The 16,005-nt window shown below is 47.0% G+C and overlaps 1 protein-coding gene across 4 annotated transcripts in view; it reads left to right on the top strand.

The window, feature by feature from the left end:
* Nucleotides 1-6,608: 6,608 nt before the first annotated feature.
* The window catches only part of CSNK1G3 (casein kinase 1 gamma 3), a 147,143-nt gene continuing 137,746 nt past the window's right edge, over nt 6,609-16,005 (top strand). For 2 of the 4 annotated variants that reach the window (XM_059724902.1, XM_059724901.1), the window contains exon 1: nt 6,611-6,861. The gene's annotated coding sequence lies outside the window, so the exon portion shown is untranslated. Of the gene's footprint in view, nt 6,862-16,005 lie in introns of all 4 variants that reach the window. The other 2 variants (XM_059724903.1, XM_059724904.1) reach the window with 2 other exon arrangements.

The raw sequence follows: 16,005 nt of genomic DNA, 5'->3' as shown, positions 1-16,005 counted from the left end.
GCCGGCAGGCAGTGCAGAGGAGGCATTTGAGCCCCCTGTAGGAGGCTGGGGGAAAGGAGGCAATTCCACACCCCTCTCCTCCCCAGGGGTCTATTTCTTTTGAAATAAAAAAAAAAGAGAGAAAAGAGGTGTAAGACTGAAGCGCCTTACTCAGAGGCATTGAAGTAGGCACCAGCTTACGCACATATAGCTTGCCAGTCGCTAGGGAGGGAAGGCTACTTGTTGAAGCAAAAAGGGGCAGCCGGCCAAGTACCAACAGAGCCCACCCAGACGTGGGATCCCCCTCGAGGCAAGCTGTGGTCAAGCCAGCATGACCGAATCACCATTTTGCTGATGCCCATCCAGTTGGAGAGTGGACGGGGTGTAGGACAGGCGGACCCCATGGAATATCACGCCCCGAACCGTGAGTACTACCGTCCCCCGGGGAGTCCCCCTCAGGAAGATGATCTCCACTGAACCCTCTCTCTTTATATAATAATATCAAGTCATGGCAGGTGAGTTGAGGGGAGGGGCTCCACACCCAACGGGTAGTACATTGCTCAGGGAACCCCACTTAAGGCTATCTGTAGCTCCATGTATCTTTAGCTCCATATATCTGTAGCTCCATATATCTCTATATATCTCTATCTCTATATTTCTTCTTGTCTATATATCTCCATGTCCAGATATCCCATCTTCCATATATCTCTACTTTCAGATATCTCCAACTCCAGATATCTCCATCTCTATATAATCTCCATCTCTATATATCCCCAGCTCCATATATGACCAGGTCCATATACCTCTAGCTCCATATATCTCTAGCTCCATTTATATTTATATTTCTCTATATTTCCATGTCTATATATGTCTAGCTCCATATATCTCCATCTCTGTATATCTCCATCTCCAGATATACCAAGCTCCATATATCTAAAGCTCCATATATCTCTATGTGTATCTTTGTCTATCTCCATATGTCTCTATCTCCATCTCTTTATATCTCTATCTCTATATTTCTCTACCTCCATATATCTGTAGCTGCATATATCTCTATATCCATCTCTTTATATCTCCATCTCTAGATATTTTCAGCTCCATATATCTCCATCTCCATATATATCTAGTTCCATATGTCTTGCTCCATATTTCTCCAGCTCCGTATATCTGTAAATGGCTCTATCTCTATCTCCATGTAAATTTATCTCCGTATATCTCTATCTCTTTGTATCTCTATCTCCGTGAATCTCTGTATATCTTTAACTCTCTCTATATCTAACTCCATATATCTCTAGCTGATATATGTCTAGCTCTATATATCTGTTTCTATATATGTCTAATTGCATCTCTCTCTCTGTATATATATCTCCATATCTCTATAAGTATATCTCTATCTCAAGCTCCATATATCTCTACCTCCATATATCTCTATATACCTCTATATATCTCTTTTTCTCTATCTCTATGTATCTCAAGCTCCATCTCTCTCTCCGTATAGCTCTACCTCCAGATATCTCTATATACCTCTATATCTCTATCTCCATATATCTCTATCTCTGTCTATATATCTCTATTTATCCCAAAGTCAATCTATCTATAGCTTGATGAATCTGTAGCTAGATCTATCTCTAGCTCTATATATCTCCATCTCCATATAGCTCCATGTCTATATATTTGTAACTCCATGTATCTCTATATATCTTTATCTGTATATATCTCTACTTATCTCAAGCTCCATGTATCTCTAGCTTGATCTATATCTAGCTCTTAATATAACTTGCTCTATATATCTCTATGTTCATATATCTCTATCTCCATATCTGTCTCAATATATCTCTATCTCCATATATCTCTATCTTTATCCCTATATATCTGTCTATATAACTCTATATTCAATAATATTTTCTATTTTCAACAATATATCTCTATTTTTATATATCTCCATATATCTCTATATATTTCTATGTATCTCTATCTCCAAATATCTGTATCTCCATATATCTCTATCTCCATCTCTCTATATCTCTATCTCCATATATCTGTATCTGCACATCTCTCTTTGTATCTCTATATAGCTCTATATTTCTGTATCTTCATATAGCTCTCTCTCTCTGTCTCTACCTCCATATATTTCTAACTGTATATACAACTATATATACCTATGTGTATATATCTTTATCTATATCTCCATATCTCTCTAGCTCAATATATCTCTATATTGCCCATGTCATTGCCTCTCAATATATCTCTATCTCCATAGATCTCTAGAGATCTCTCTCTCTCTCTCTCTTTCTGTGTATATCTCTACATATCTCTATCAACATATTTGTACCTGTATCTGTATCTCTGTATGTGTCTCTATATATCTCTATCTCTATGTATCTCTACAGGTCTTTCTCTATACAGATCTCTATATATATCTCTTATCTCTATATGTCTCCATCTCTATATATCCGTATAGATCTCTATATACCTCTATCTCTATATAGCTGTATGCATCTCTATGTATCTCTATCTTTCTTTCTCTGTGTATGTGTGGCAGCAAAGTTCACGCTGCCAGAGTGGAAGAAGATAAGAAGTGCCGGGGTGTTTTCCTCGAACTCAGATACTTACTAAAAAGAACTGGACAGGAGCTGGTGAGCAAGATGTGCGGAGGGCAGGAATGCCGCAATTTATCAGCTGCTGCTGGTTTTGGTTGGCTGGGCACAGGACAGGGAACAATCAAAAACTGCACCCCACAGCAACTGGAAGCAGAGAGGAAGAGAGTGAAAGTGAATTGGAGGCTGACTGGCAGACACAGACAGAGCTACATGAAAGAGAAATACAATACAATACTGAAAAGAGGAATAGCAAGGACCACCCCGGGAGGGGTAAAGGGATGAAAGCCAGGAGCTTTCTCCTTTTGAGACTCAGAGGAGTTTCCACACTTACCTGAAGGGGAAGACTTGAGAAGAGGCGACCGATGGGACCCAGTGAAAAGCACTCCACACCATGAGAAGCCTGCGGTGGAAGAAGACATCCAAACCATGAGTGAGAGTACTGCAGACCAGGGTGTTTGTACAAACAGATGCTCTGAACCCTGCAGCTCTCAAAGACTCTTAAAGCTTAGCATAGAGAGGCTTATATATATACCCAGCCTGTAACTACCAGCATAACAAGCATATTATACAAGGATAGCAGCCGAGTAGGGGGGCTAGCCTCCCTCCTGCTTTTTTCTTAAGTACACCAAGTCATGGCAGGTGAGTTTGGGTGGACAAGCTAGACAAATAAACAACTCTCCCATAAATCTTGGCTGGAACATCCTTAATACATCTGCTTCAGGGAGCTCCATAAAACGTCACGTGAATAGTCACGTCTAGTGGAGATGCTCCCACAATATCTGTCTCTATCTATGTCTTTATCTATTTCTGTCTGTCTTTATCTCTATATATCTCTATCTATCTGTATCTCTGTCTCTATCTATCTCTATATATCTCTATCTGTATATCTATCTCTGTGTATCTCTATGTCCATCTCTCTCTTTCTCTCTCTCTATGACTCTACCTCTATGTATCCCTGTGGCAGGGCACTGTTGGTGCCTGCCACTTTAAGGACTGAGATCAAACATCCAGCAGGTGTTTGATTGTGGTGGCCATTTTAGAACTCTGGTTGCCTATATAAACAAGATCATTTTGCTACTGGGAGGCAGGCAAGAAACATTGCCTGGTTGTGCTGCTGAACAAGTACACCTTAGAGGTATGGGCAGGAGCTTATGGGGATAGTTTGGAGGCTCCTTGTCCTGGGCATGACTAAAACTGCACCCTGCCAGGGAAGGGTGGCTTGGTAGGGCTCCTGGCAGCACGGGAGCCCCCAGGAAATGCCAGGCCAGTTACCTCCCCAATGAAAGGTGAAGAGAGGTGCTTTAACCCCAGCCCCCATCTTTGGGTGGGTTTTGGAGATAGTAGGGGGACAGGCATGGCTGTGGCCACCTGAGCCCATGATGGGGGTGTAAGACCCTGGGGAAGGAGTAGTGTGTCCAGGCATGGGCAGCTGAGTGCCACCTGAGCCCAACAGGGATGGGAGATCCTGGGGACCCCAGAGTGGGTAGTTTGGAGAGCTGTGGGAGGCCCCGCAAAGAGTAGGGCGATTAGGCCTGAAGGGCTGTCTATGTGGTGGGAACTGAGTAAGGCTGAAGGAAGAGTCGGCCTTAAGGACAGTCCAAGGGGTGTGCTGAGTAGGGCTGAAGGAGAAGTAGGCTTGAAGGACAGTGCAAGGGCCAGCCCCAGGAGAAGTCGCGCCTGGTGAGAAGCGTGGGGCAGAATTAGCTCAGAGTATGGCACAAGGCCGGACCACACAGAGTAGGGGAACTTGTGGGAACTGAATGGACTGCGAGGCAAGGCCAGTATGTGAATAGCAAAGCCTGATGACTCAGAGGGGTTGCTAAAGGAGGAGCAAAGCCGTGGCATGTGGTCCGGTAACAGGCAGTATGCCAGAGGCCCTAGTGAGAGAGGGGAGGAGTGAAAGAGGCCTCCTGTGAGAGGGAAAGTGGTATGAATGAGCGTGTGTGTGGAGCCCAACTTTGGACTCAGTTTGCTCTGGTCTCAGACAGGGAGTAATATTAACCCAGATGCCATCTGTGAGGCATGGGCTATGATGTAGGGAAGGTTTGGAGCCGCAGATAGTGACCCCTGGCATCGGGCCATGTAATGGGCAGTCTCCCATAGTTTTCCATAGGAACAGAGAAGTTGTGGCAGGCGAGATCGGGTGGATTGCCCCGTAGAGACAGGGGGGTGGGCCGACATGAGACTTGGCCCTGAGAGCTGCCTGCTGTCACAATCCCTATATATCTGTATCTCTCTGCCTCTCTTTCTCTGTTTCTTGCTCTCTCCTGCTCCCACACATGCTCTCTCCCACTCTTTCTACCCCAATCATTATAATAAAATACATTCTAAATACCTATATATTTTGGCATATGATTTTGGTTTTTTTATCATGGAAAATCAGAACTCCCCTTTTCCACTTTGCTCACCAGGACACAGGTCTAGCTGTGGCTGTCCTCCCCACTGATTTGTGGCACTGAGCAGGCTTGATATGCCAGTGCCCTGCACTTGCCCACGCCATTGCCCCTCACTTCTAACCCACAGTCCCCTGCCCCCCTCAGCCCTGCTGATACCCCTCACTCTTGACTCATTGTCCCCTGCCCCCAGCCCTCCCAGTATGTGAGGAAGGGGGTGGGTGTATGGGGAATGGGGTGAGTGTGTGGGCATAGACAATGCATGAGAGGGCAGGGGAGGCACAGGTGACAGGGAATTGGCGGGAGCGATGCATTGGGGGATGGGGACAGATGTCTGCACCCACAGCAGGGTGCAGGGCATAGGGCTGCAGCTTGGCTGGACCAGGTCTGGGCAGAAGCCACCTCTGTTCCCCAGTAGGCAGGACCTGGCAAGGGAGGGAGTGCCTTGCCACCATGGATGCCAAAGTAAGGCATGGTGATGGTGTAGAGTTGTGCCCCTGCTGCTGCAGGGCAGGCAAGGGACACCTCACCATGGTAGCCATGATCATGCACTGTTCCCTCCAATGTTGGATCTCACCCACTGGGCCATGGAGGTGGCTCCTGCCCAGAGTTAGTTTGGCCAGGCTGCAGCCCCACGGCATAAACGGGCGCAGAAATCTGGGGGGCGGCACGTGCTCCCCCTGCCCCCATGCATCACCCCAGGTGCTGGTGGCACTTCTGGTTTTGCCGCCGGCACTTCCGGGGTCGGTGATTGGCTGCTGGGGGACCCCCGCAGTCAGCCATCGGCTGCTGATTCCCTTCCAGACTCAGGAGGCACCAGTCGCCTATGCTCTGAGGCAGCCGCAGGGCAGGGGCTCTTCTGTTCTTCAGCCTCTCCCTAGGCTGGGAAAATGCTCGTACTTTTCTCTTGTTTTTTTGCCTGCAGGAAGAGGAGCGCCTTTCCCTCAGCGAGGAGCCCCGGCGGTCGGCGGCGGACGAGGCTTCGAGCTGCGGCGACTCCTACGGGAAAAGCCGGGCTGGCGTCGCGCAGGGACGCGTCCCTGGCGGACTCCGATTGCGGACCCTAGACGCTGCCCTGGAGTGGGCGCAGCCCCCGCCACACGCGACTGGGAGGGGAAAAGGCGATTGGTGGAGGTGGCGAAGACCCCAGCCTAACCGAATAACGCTTAGGCGCCAGCCGCCCACTGGCGTGAGGGGGCTCGCGGGCACGTCTCTTATTGGCTGTCTGCACCCCACTCCTTGGCAACCACTCGCCCGCCCATTTCAAGCCGGCTCCACTTCCGCTTCCCGCCCTCTGAGTGGCTGAATGTCCTGCCAGTCTCTGACGTCTAAAAAAATAAAGGGAAGGGAGCTAGCAAAGCGGCCGAAACTGGTCCGGCTGAAGGCTCCGCCTCTTTCGCATCTTCAGCCAATAGCCGCTTCCCCTCCCGGTCGCGTGTTGCGGGGGCTCCGCCCACCCCGAGGGTGGCCTCTCGTGACCCCGCCCCCTTCCTTCCCTCACGCCTTAGGTCCCTATAACATTCCCGCCCCCCCTCGCCCCTTCCACGCGGTGTGTCCACAGTCGGCGCCCGTAGCGTCATCCCCCCCCCACCACCCCCGTCCTCCGGCAGCCTGTGGCGGGCGGGGCCGGGAAGGGGCGGGGTTGCCCTGCGTGCAGCCGCCGCCTCTGCTTCCCGTGTGCCTCGGAGCCCGCCGTGGCTGCGCCCGCCCCGCGGCCCCATCGGGAGGCAGCCGAACCCGACCCCGCCGGGGGCTGCGCCGTTCCGCGGCGGGGCCGGGCGGGCCGGGCCGGCTCCGCCTGACGCGGCGGAGGGCGGTTTGTGACGCGCGCCCCTGCTTGGGAACCGGCGGGGCCGGGCCGGGCGGCGCGGGACGGGCGCGCGCCGCGGGTGAGTGCGGTGCTGGGGCAGGGGGCGGATGGGCCGCGCCGCGTTGCGCCACTTTTGCTCGGCATCTCCCTGCCCCGCCGGACCCCGCGTTGGGGGCCGCGGCTGCGACTCTTCCCCGCAACCTGAGGGTCGGGGCTGATGACTGCTTCCCGCCCCGCAGCGATCCCCCCCCTCTGCGTGTGGGCACAGGTTTGCGTTTCCTGTTGCTGCCGTCCTGGAGGTCAGGGCCAGGCGGGACTTGGGTTTGCTCTGCTGGACCTGACTCTTGTGGAGATTCATTCATTTGCAGCCATGAGCCGGCAACTTGTTTTTTTTTTTTTTTTTTAATTTGGCTAATCCTTAAAAAAAAAAAAAAAAAAAAAAAAAAGGGGGGGGGGGCGGGTGGGGAAAGACCCATCTGGCAAGCAAAACATTCTGGCAGCCTGAAGGTCTGAAACAACAATTGCATTTCATCTTCAGAGGTTTGGGTCCTTGTTTGTGCTGGGCAAGGCTATTCCCACAGTTGAGAAAATGATTAACCCCCTGAAGTCGCGGAGGAGTCTGTTACAAGGAAATAAATGTTCTCTTCTCTCTCCAGTTTATTTCATATTTCTGAAAGGGACTTGCGACTTGGAGGTGTAAAATGTTCAGAGGAGGGAAATGCAAGTTGCAAGTTAATGGTATTCTTTTAACAATGCAAAGTTTAAAAAGCCAGTGCAGCTGTAGCCTAATAGGATAAAGGCCTATAAAGCATATAAATCCTATCAAATCTATTCTTGCCGGAGTAAATAAGATCAGAAGAATTCCTTATGGCCTCATTCTATAACATACCTGTTTTATATATAAAATGCTGAGTGTTTCACCACGTTTTCTTTGTGACCCGTCAGGTTTTAGTTCAGTATGCTAGAAATATTATTTGCCCTGGATGGATGGATGGATTGATTGAATATGGTAACTGGATTTCTTGCGTGCGCTTTTAAATGTGGTCATGGATAACGCATGCAACTAAGTACACATAATTGCTGCCTAGGCCAGGCAGCCCTCGGTGCACGTGCCAGAGCGTGGCACGTGAAGGCATTTTGCTTGGCACTTGTGCCTCGGAAGGGGCGGGGACTGCATTGCCACAACAAGGATAGGGCTCCTCACGACTCCCCCGCCCTCTGACCCTGGCACCAATAATCTTACAAGTCAAGATTGCAGGTGTTATTTTGCCATTCTACCCAAAGACATAGCTAACCCTCGGCCTAGGCTGTACTTTGTAGATGGAAGACTTGTCACCTTCACAAAGTTGTGCCTTATAAGTTGCTACTACTCAATTTTTGGAACTTCTGGATCTCATTCCAACTATTGCATCACACACATACTGTGAGAACACTTCAAGAAGAAGAGATTTGTTAGCTGAAGGGGAAAGTCTGTAAAACTTTAAGGAGGTTTGTTCATAGAAATTGACTTTCCTTTTCATTTAACTTCTGAGTGGGGAAGGTTCAACAAGTGAGATGGTATGTAAATCACAGTCAAACCTGCCTGCATTGTGGAAATCTGAAACGCTTGCAATAGACAAATCCTTTAGCTAAGCTATGTACATTACAGAAAGCTTTAAAAAATAGAGTGTTCTCTCTCTCTCTCTTACTTTGCAAGTGTGCCCCTATCAAATTAGGATACATTAGTTAGTAATACATACCTGAATTTCAAAACTTGTACAAAATTTTACACTTCATGAAAAAATATTTTTTTTCTTTTATAGCCACTGCTTGGGTTGCCTCTCAGTTGTCCTGGTAATGCTTCTTCTGCCTTCTCCCTTCTTTCACATCTCTCTCATGACTTGCCTGTTCAAGCGGCATGAGATCTTAATGTGTCAATTGAATACTTGTAAAATTTCAGTCAAAAGTAATTTTCAAATTTATTGCTAGCCTCAGCTGTCGTAGCTTTGGTCTTTCATCCTGATTTATGAGATCCTGATACTTTAATAGCAGCCTCTGCAGAAAAAAGTGCACTTCCTGTCTTGGAAGTCCATGCTTTTATGTATGAACCAGGAGGAAGCCAGTCCTGGAGAGTCTAGAATGGTGAAACTCAAACCAGGATGCCATGGCACTCTGCAGTGGTGTGAGATCTTTTTAAAGATAAACCCAGAGATTTCAAATAAGGTTCTATGTTGTCCAAACCATTCCACCCTGTTGTAGTCGTTCTGAGTTCTTTGCAATAGAGGAATTGCTCTGTTATTTTTCCCTGGTCAAGAAATGAAACAAAAAAACTGGCGTGTTCAAAGAGGTGTCTTGAATCTGAAAAGATTGAGCTCACCTGAAGTAGAAGTTCGACCCATTTGATCCTGGAAAACTGCAAGTCATGTTTTTAACAACCCTTTCCCCAATTCTGTGTCACCCAAAACTACAGTTCCTAATCTCTGAAAAGGTTCTCTTGCCAATCTATTTGTATCTTCTCTAAAACTTTTAACAGTGTCTCCATTTCCTTATTCATTACCTTGTTCCATAATAACTGTTTGGAACAACATGTTTAGCTATTTATCTCGAATCTTGGTGATACAAAATACCAAAACAAAAAAAGTTCTCAAATTGACCTTGGGTCATGTGCATTTAAAAACAGGATTGTCCTTCTCCTTGACTTACTTCAAAATAGGTTATTTAAATAATAGTAACTCAAGGCAGGTTTTTAGTATATTTTGTTATATGGAGGCATTCTTATTTGTTTTAAAAAGAGATGGCAGTGTTTTTACACAATTGCTTTTGGTAAAGAAATGTGTCATCAAGTGCTCAGCCAAACAGAGTTTATATATTTTTGGTAGGGTGTAAGGATATTGGTAGTAAATCACGCAAGTGGAAGAGTATAATGGAAGTGATTTTAGTATATACATTTTCCAAGAATGTCAAAATTACAGAAATAGCACACTAAAAAAATGATACGCATACTGTGAAAACTGCATCTAACTTTAAATATTTACATCTAGTAAGGTGGTACATTTAAAAAAAACTAATTGTAGCATAACGAAAGATCTCTTTCACTTTGCTGAAACGGAGAGAAACTATATTTTTATTGATTGGCTTTATATCCTTAACACAATTAGAGCACATGGATGGCATGCAGAAACTAAAGTTAGCAATGAACCTAGGAATCTGGCATGCTGGTAGCTTTATTTTTTTTAAGGAGATAAAACATATGCTAGAAGAGCAGGCAAAAGCATGAGAGGTGCTAATGATTGTCTAATTCAGTGCACCTTTTACACTTTGGTTTACAGTTTGATGTTTATACAGTTGGCTTCTCCCATACTATTCAAGGTGAAAAGTTAAGAGGTAGATATTCAGCTAATTGTGGTTTATTTTTATAGCATGCAGATACAGGTTTCCCTCGCTTTATGCTGTACATGCGTTCCTGGAAAACAGTGCATAACTTGAATTCGCATAAAGAGAACCCACTTCACAATGTAACAAACAGGGATATGTTCCAAGACTTTGAGTGCACTGATCCCCAGACCCATTTCTACCACTTTTACAAGACAATTTTGGTACTCACCAACAGCAGACAGTACACACAAGCACAGGGCACCATCATAATGGGGATGGCAATTACAGAAACACGTGTAGCAGACAATGAGCAAGGAGCACAGATCCATGCAGGAGACTATATTTTGGTGTGCATCACTCCCACAATGTACTGCACAAAGCAGCTGACTGTGGGCTTCCATCACACCGATCACATAAGAGTGAATTTACCTTGCCTATAACAAATTTTTGGTATAAACAAGGTCATCGAATAAGAGAGAATCTGCACATAGAGAACCTGCATAAAATGAGGGAAACCTGTAGAGGGATTGATAGTTTAAATAAAAAGATGAGTCTTCCTGATTTTTAAAATAAATGGTTCTGCGAGTAGTAGTTTTGTGGAACAAAGTAGCATAAAGTAAATGATTGGAAAAATGGGCTTTGTGGTCTAAAGCACTGGGCTAATAGCCATACTATCCAGCCACCGTCTGTGACACTGAGCATGTCGCTTAATATCTTTTGAGCCATGTTTAGCTTCTCTGTTATGTTTAGGTCTGGCTAGAGCTTCCTCTTCTAATGATAATAAACAAAGTCCCTTTCTGCTTTGCAACATATAGGACATGAAGTCTGCGGTTTTTCATTCTCTGATGTTTTCGCTAGAAAATCTGTGTTCATAGTCCGATCACTCTTATGTTGCTGTCTTGCTGTTCTTTAATGTACTGCACCACATCCAGTAAAAATATTCAAAGAATGATCATTTCTCTCAATACTGGTTGACATTAGGTTTAACTTTTTAAATGTTCATAATGTTAGGAAGGTGACTCAGGATAACTTATGTCCCTCATCTATTAGTTCAGTCTCTCTGCAAGCTTAGGAAGAAAACCTTGCAACAGTTTACATGTATGCATTTGGAAGGTATAAGGACAAGAGCTGTTTTTATATGAAAATGTAGAATCTGTTGCACAGCTCCAGTAGACATGGCTTCTGTGGCACACTATGACTTTGCTTTTGTGGGCCCTGTGATGCTAGCCTAAGTGTGAGGCAGTTGCCTCTAAGCTGCTTAAATCGCAGAATACCATTCTTAAAATCATGTTATGCATGTAAGTGATTTCTTTGCTGTCCTTTGCAAGGTGTTATGATTTTTCCTTTTGAGTTTTGTGCCAGTGTTGGTAGTGTATGTCTGCATGGCATACTGGAGTACCTGAGCTAGGTCTAGGATCTCTGCATAGCCCTGATTTTAAAAATCTATCAATATATGATTATTCATATAAGCACCTATATACGTCCTGCATGCCAAATTGTGACTTAAGTAGAACACTTTCTAGGATACTTTTATTGACATCACCTTCCGAACTCATTTATGGCACTGCTACTCGTGTAGTGTCACCAACCTATAATCATGTTGATAGGTGTACACCATGCATGCCAGGCCTATTTTCACATGTGCATGAACATATTCACTATATTTTTAATTCTGCAGCAATCTGAAAAAGAACTGTTAAAATGCAGCTGCTGGGACATGAGTTGGAGGTTAAAAAAAAAAAAATGTCAATGGTCAGAGTGGAGGCAAGGCAGTCAGAGGTACAAAGCAAACATCATGTGCTTCAGCAATTTTCCAAACAGCTGCATTTTTTTAAAAGAAATCTAACTTGAAAAAATGAAAAGCTTTCCTTTCAAATGAAAGATTCCCACATGCAATTAGTAATTTTAATTTTGGCAATGTTTTCTCAGTGGGCTAATAACACTGTTGAGGCCTGATGGCTTATGATGCAATGGTTAGAAACGCCGGTGGCATTTGAGGGAAAGATTCCCCCAAACTAATTACATTTAGCACTTACATCGAGACTCTAGTAGGTAAAGAGTTGTTGGGTAGCTATAGATCGGGGTGTCCAACCTTTTTGAATGTAGGGCCGGATCACAAACTTTTTATCACCCAGTGAGCCGGCGAGCCATATAAAAGACCTCACAGGAAGTAACATCACATCAGGAAGTGATGTCACGTGACCTTTGAAACCAGTGAAGTTACAGGAAGTGACAATGAAATGGGTCTGCTCCGCACAGGAACTTACCCTGTGCCTCCGTCCGCCACGGCCCGTTGGCACCCCCAGCTCCGCAAGGGAACTTACTCCGTGCCTCTGTCCGTCCTGGGCCATCCCTGAGGCGCCCCCCAGCTCCATGTGGGAACTTACCTCGTGCCTCCGTCCACCATGCATGTGGGCAGGGCGTGGGCTGTGCTGCATCTCCCCCGGCCGGGGCAAGGGGCGGAGCCCATCCCCAGCTCATCCAATCAGGCACGGCTGGGGCAGCCCCGCTCTGTACAGCCCTCGGGGCAGCTGCGGCAAAAGCCAGCTCACTGATGAGCAGGGCCCCTCGGGGTAAGCAGTTCCCCTCCCCTTGCTGCCAGCTGAGGCCTGTGGGCTGGCCCTGCCCGCCTTGCTGCTGTCCCGCCGCCCCCTCGGCTCCGCACTCTGCCCCCGTGGCTCCACGCCGCTGCCACAGCTCTGCGCTCCACTGCCGCGTCTCCACGGCTGCCGCTGTGGATCAGATGAAATGGCTTGGTGGGCTGCAAGTTGGACAAGCCTGCTATAGATGATGATACAGTTCATAGATTCATAGATGTAGGGTCGGAAGGGACCTTGTAGATCTTCTAGTCTGACCCCCTGGCCTGGGCAGGAGAGAGAACTGGGCTCAAATGACCCCAGCTAGGTAAACGTCAAACCTCCTCTTAAAGACCCCCAAGGTAGGAGCCAGCACCACGTCCTTTGGAAGTTGGTTCCAGATCCTAGCCGCCCTGACTGTGAACTATTGCCTTATAATGTCTAGTCTAAACCTACACTCTAACAACTTATGGCCATTATTCCTTGTTACTCTGGGAGGTGCTGGGGAGAACAAGGTCTCTCCCAATCCCTGCTGGTCCCCCCCAGTAAGTTTATAGATGGCCGCCAGGTCCCCACTCAGCCTTCTCTTGCGAAGGCTGAACAGGTTAAGGTCCCATAGCCTCTCCTCATAGGGTCTCCCCTGCTGTCCCTGGATCATGCAAGTGGCCCTCCTTTGGACCCTCTCAATGCTGTCCACATCCCTTCTGAAGTGCGGCGCCCAGAACTGGATGCAGTACTCCAGCTGCGGCCTGACCAGTGTTGCATAGAGGGGGAGGATCATCTCCTTGGCCCTGCTTGTGATGCATCTGTGGATGCACGACAAGGTACAGTTAGCCCTACTGACCCTGTCCTCGCATTGTTGGCCCGTGTTCATCTTGGAGTCAATAATGACTCCAAGATCTCTTTCTGCCACCATCCCTTTTGAGAAGGGCAGTATTGAATCCCATCCTATTTTCATTTTCCCACCCCTGTAACCTGTCCAGGTCCTGCTATAATCTGTCCTTCCCTTCTAGTGTGCCCACCTCACCCCAAATCTTGGTGTTCTCTGCTAATTTAAATAGTGTGCTTTTCACCCCATCGTCCAAGTCACTAATAAAGAAGTTGAACAGTGCGGGCCCAAGGACTCCACTACCTACTTCCCTCCAGGTCGAATATGACCCGTCTACCACCACTCTGAGTACGACCCCTCAGCCAATTTGCAATCCATCTGACTGTGTAGGCATCAATGCCATAGTCGCTTAGCTTTTTAATGAGAATGGGGTGGGAGAGAGTGTCAAAGGCCTTCCTGAAGTCCAGAAAGACTATGTCCACTGCGACACCTGCATCCAATGATTTTGTGACCTGATCGTAGAAGGCAATCAGGTTGGTCTGACAGGACCTGCCCCTAATGAAACCATGCTGGTTGCCCTTGAGCATCATCCCTGCTGCTGGCCCATCACAGATGTGCTCCTTGATGATCTTTTCAAAGAGCTTCCCCAGGATTGAAGTAAGACTAATGGGTCTATAGTTGCCTGGGTCTTCCCTCTTCCCTTTTTTAAAGATGGGGACCACATTGGCCTTCCAGTCATCTGGCACCTGGCCAGAGCACCACGAGTGCTCGTAAAGCCATGCCAGGGGCCCTGCGATAACCCCTGCCAATTCCCTCAACGCTCTGGGGTGGAGAGCATCTGGATCTGCTGATTTGAACATGTCCAGCCCCTCCAGAAGTTCCCTAGCTCGGTCCTTCCTAACCCTAGGCCTGGCGGAGTTTTTCCCAAGTCTGTTCTGAATCTCGGTAGAGGAGTTCCGGTTCACATTTATAGGTCTCAACAAATATGCAAAGTGAAAAATGTCATAAAACTTGGCAGACAAGGTTCTTTGGGTAGATGTGATATTTCTTATTAGACCAACTAAGTAGTTGTAAAAACTGCTTTGCAAGTTTTCAGGCACAAACACCCTTCTTCAGGCGTAGAGTCTGTTGATATTTTGTGTGCTCTCCTGGGTAGAATAAAGCCAATATGCAAAATACAGGTTAGTGCAAATGCATGGTAGTGAGGTTCAGAGGGAATGGGAGACAATAGGTGTGAGACAGGTAGGTGGCAGGGCAAGGAATGTAGAACTGGTGATAGAATGTAACTGGTAAAATGCGTACTGGTTGGTCTAATAAAAGATAAAACTTGGAGCTACTGGGTTCTTGTGGCGGGGGTAACTCTTGACCAGGCTGTCACTGCTGCAAGGAGCCGGGGCAAATCTGTGATCTGCAGCCTGCATGCTCTGGGTAGGGACGTGCAGGTTGCAGATCGTGGCTCTGCCCCAGCACCTTGCAGCAGTGACAGCGGGTCACGAGCTGGGGCAGAGCCGCGATCTGCTGCCTGCACACCCCTGCCTAGAGCATGCAGGCTGCAGATCACAGCTTTGTCCTGGCCCTGACGGCTCTCCTGGCTGCAAGATCCCAGCAGCTCTGGAGCAGCCCCTGCCCTGCCGCATGCCCTGCCAGTGTGGCTAGGGGTGGTCTCTGTGTCAACCTCAGCCTTGCGCTATCACAGCACAGCTGTGGCTGGGGTTTCCTTGGAGACTGGCCCCAGCCATGTGGCCAGGGGCTGCTGGAAATGGAGTCTAGGTGATGGCCCAATCTGCTATTTTGCCCACCCCTGCTTTAAACAGTGTCATTGGTACATACTTAGTAGAAACCTGTTCCTTTGGCGGCTAAATTCTCTAACGATTGCCCCTGTAGTGAGCATGTCCCCAATTCAGGGTGTAAGAGTTAGGTAAGACTTCCTGCAAGTGATCCCTAAGGCCAGTGGGTGCTCATTGTGATGCTGTGCTGAGCCCTGAAAATGAGAATAAGGAGATTTTTATCATATATGCTTCCAATGCTACCTCTGACAATGCCCCAGAAAAAAGAGGAAATGGCTTAATTTGAATGCAGAGGGGTGAGGAGCCAGTGCCTTTAATTTCTATGATTTCTTTTGGAGGCTAGTTTTGTCACAATATTAGTAGAGCTCCATTTTTTTAGTAAGGCTATTTACATCAGATTTCTGGCTTTCTTAAACCTTCTGGTCCTCCGTTTTCAGAGAGAAGCTTAAAATTATCCCGAAGTGTACTATTTATAGGTTAACAGCTGGAAAACAAAATTGCCAAGCCTATTATAATTTATAATTTCATGATTTTTTTTAGATTAGCTGTACTTGATAGGATTTAGAAGGAATAGGAGTCGATGGCGAATGTGAGTATGACGAGTGTAGATGCAGACAAGGATACACTGGATAGGAGAGGGTCAGAAGGTACTAGAGCATACTACTAGTATTTGTCTG

The sequence above is a fragment of the Alligator mississippiensis genome, chromosome 3 (assembly GCF_030867095.1).
Source record: "Alligator mississippiensis isolate rAllMis1 chromosome 3, rAllMis1, whole genome shotgun sequence".
In the NCBI taxonomy this organism is placed as follows: domain Eukaryota; kingdom Metazoa; phylum Chordata; order Crocodylia; family Alligatoridae; genus Alligator; species Alligator mississippiensis.
Note: the sequence above shows the minus strand (reverse complement) of the source record. Positions and strands in the feature narration are given on the sequence as shown.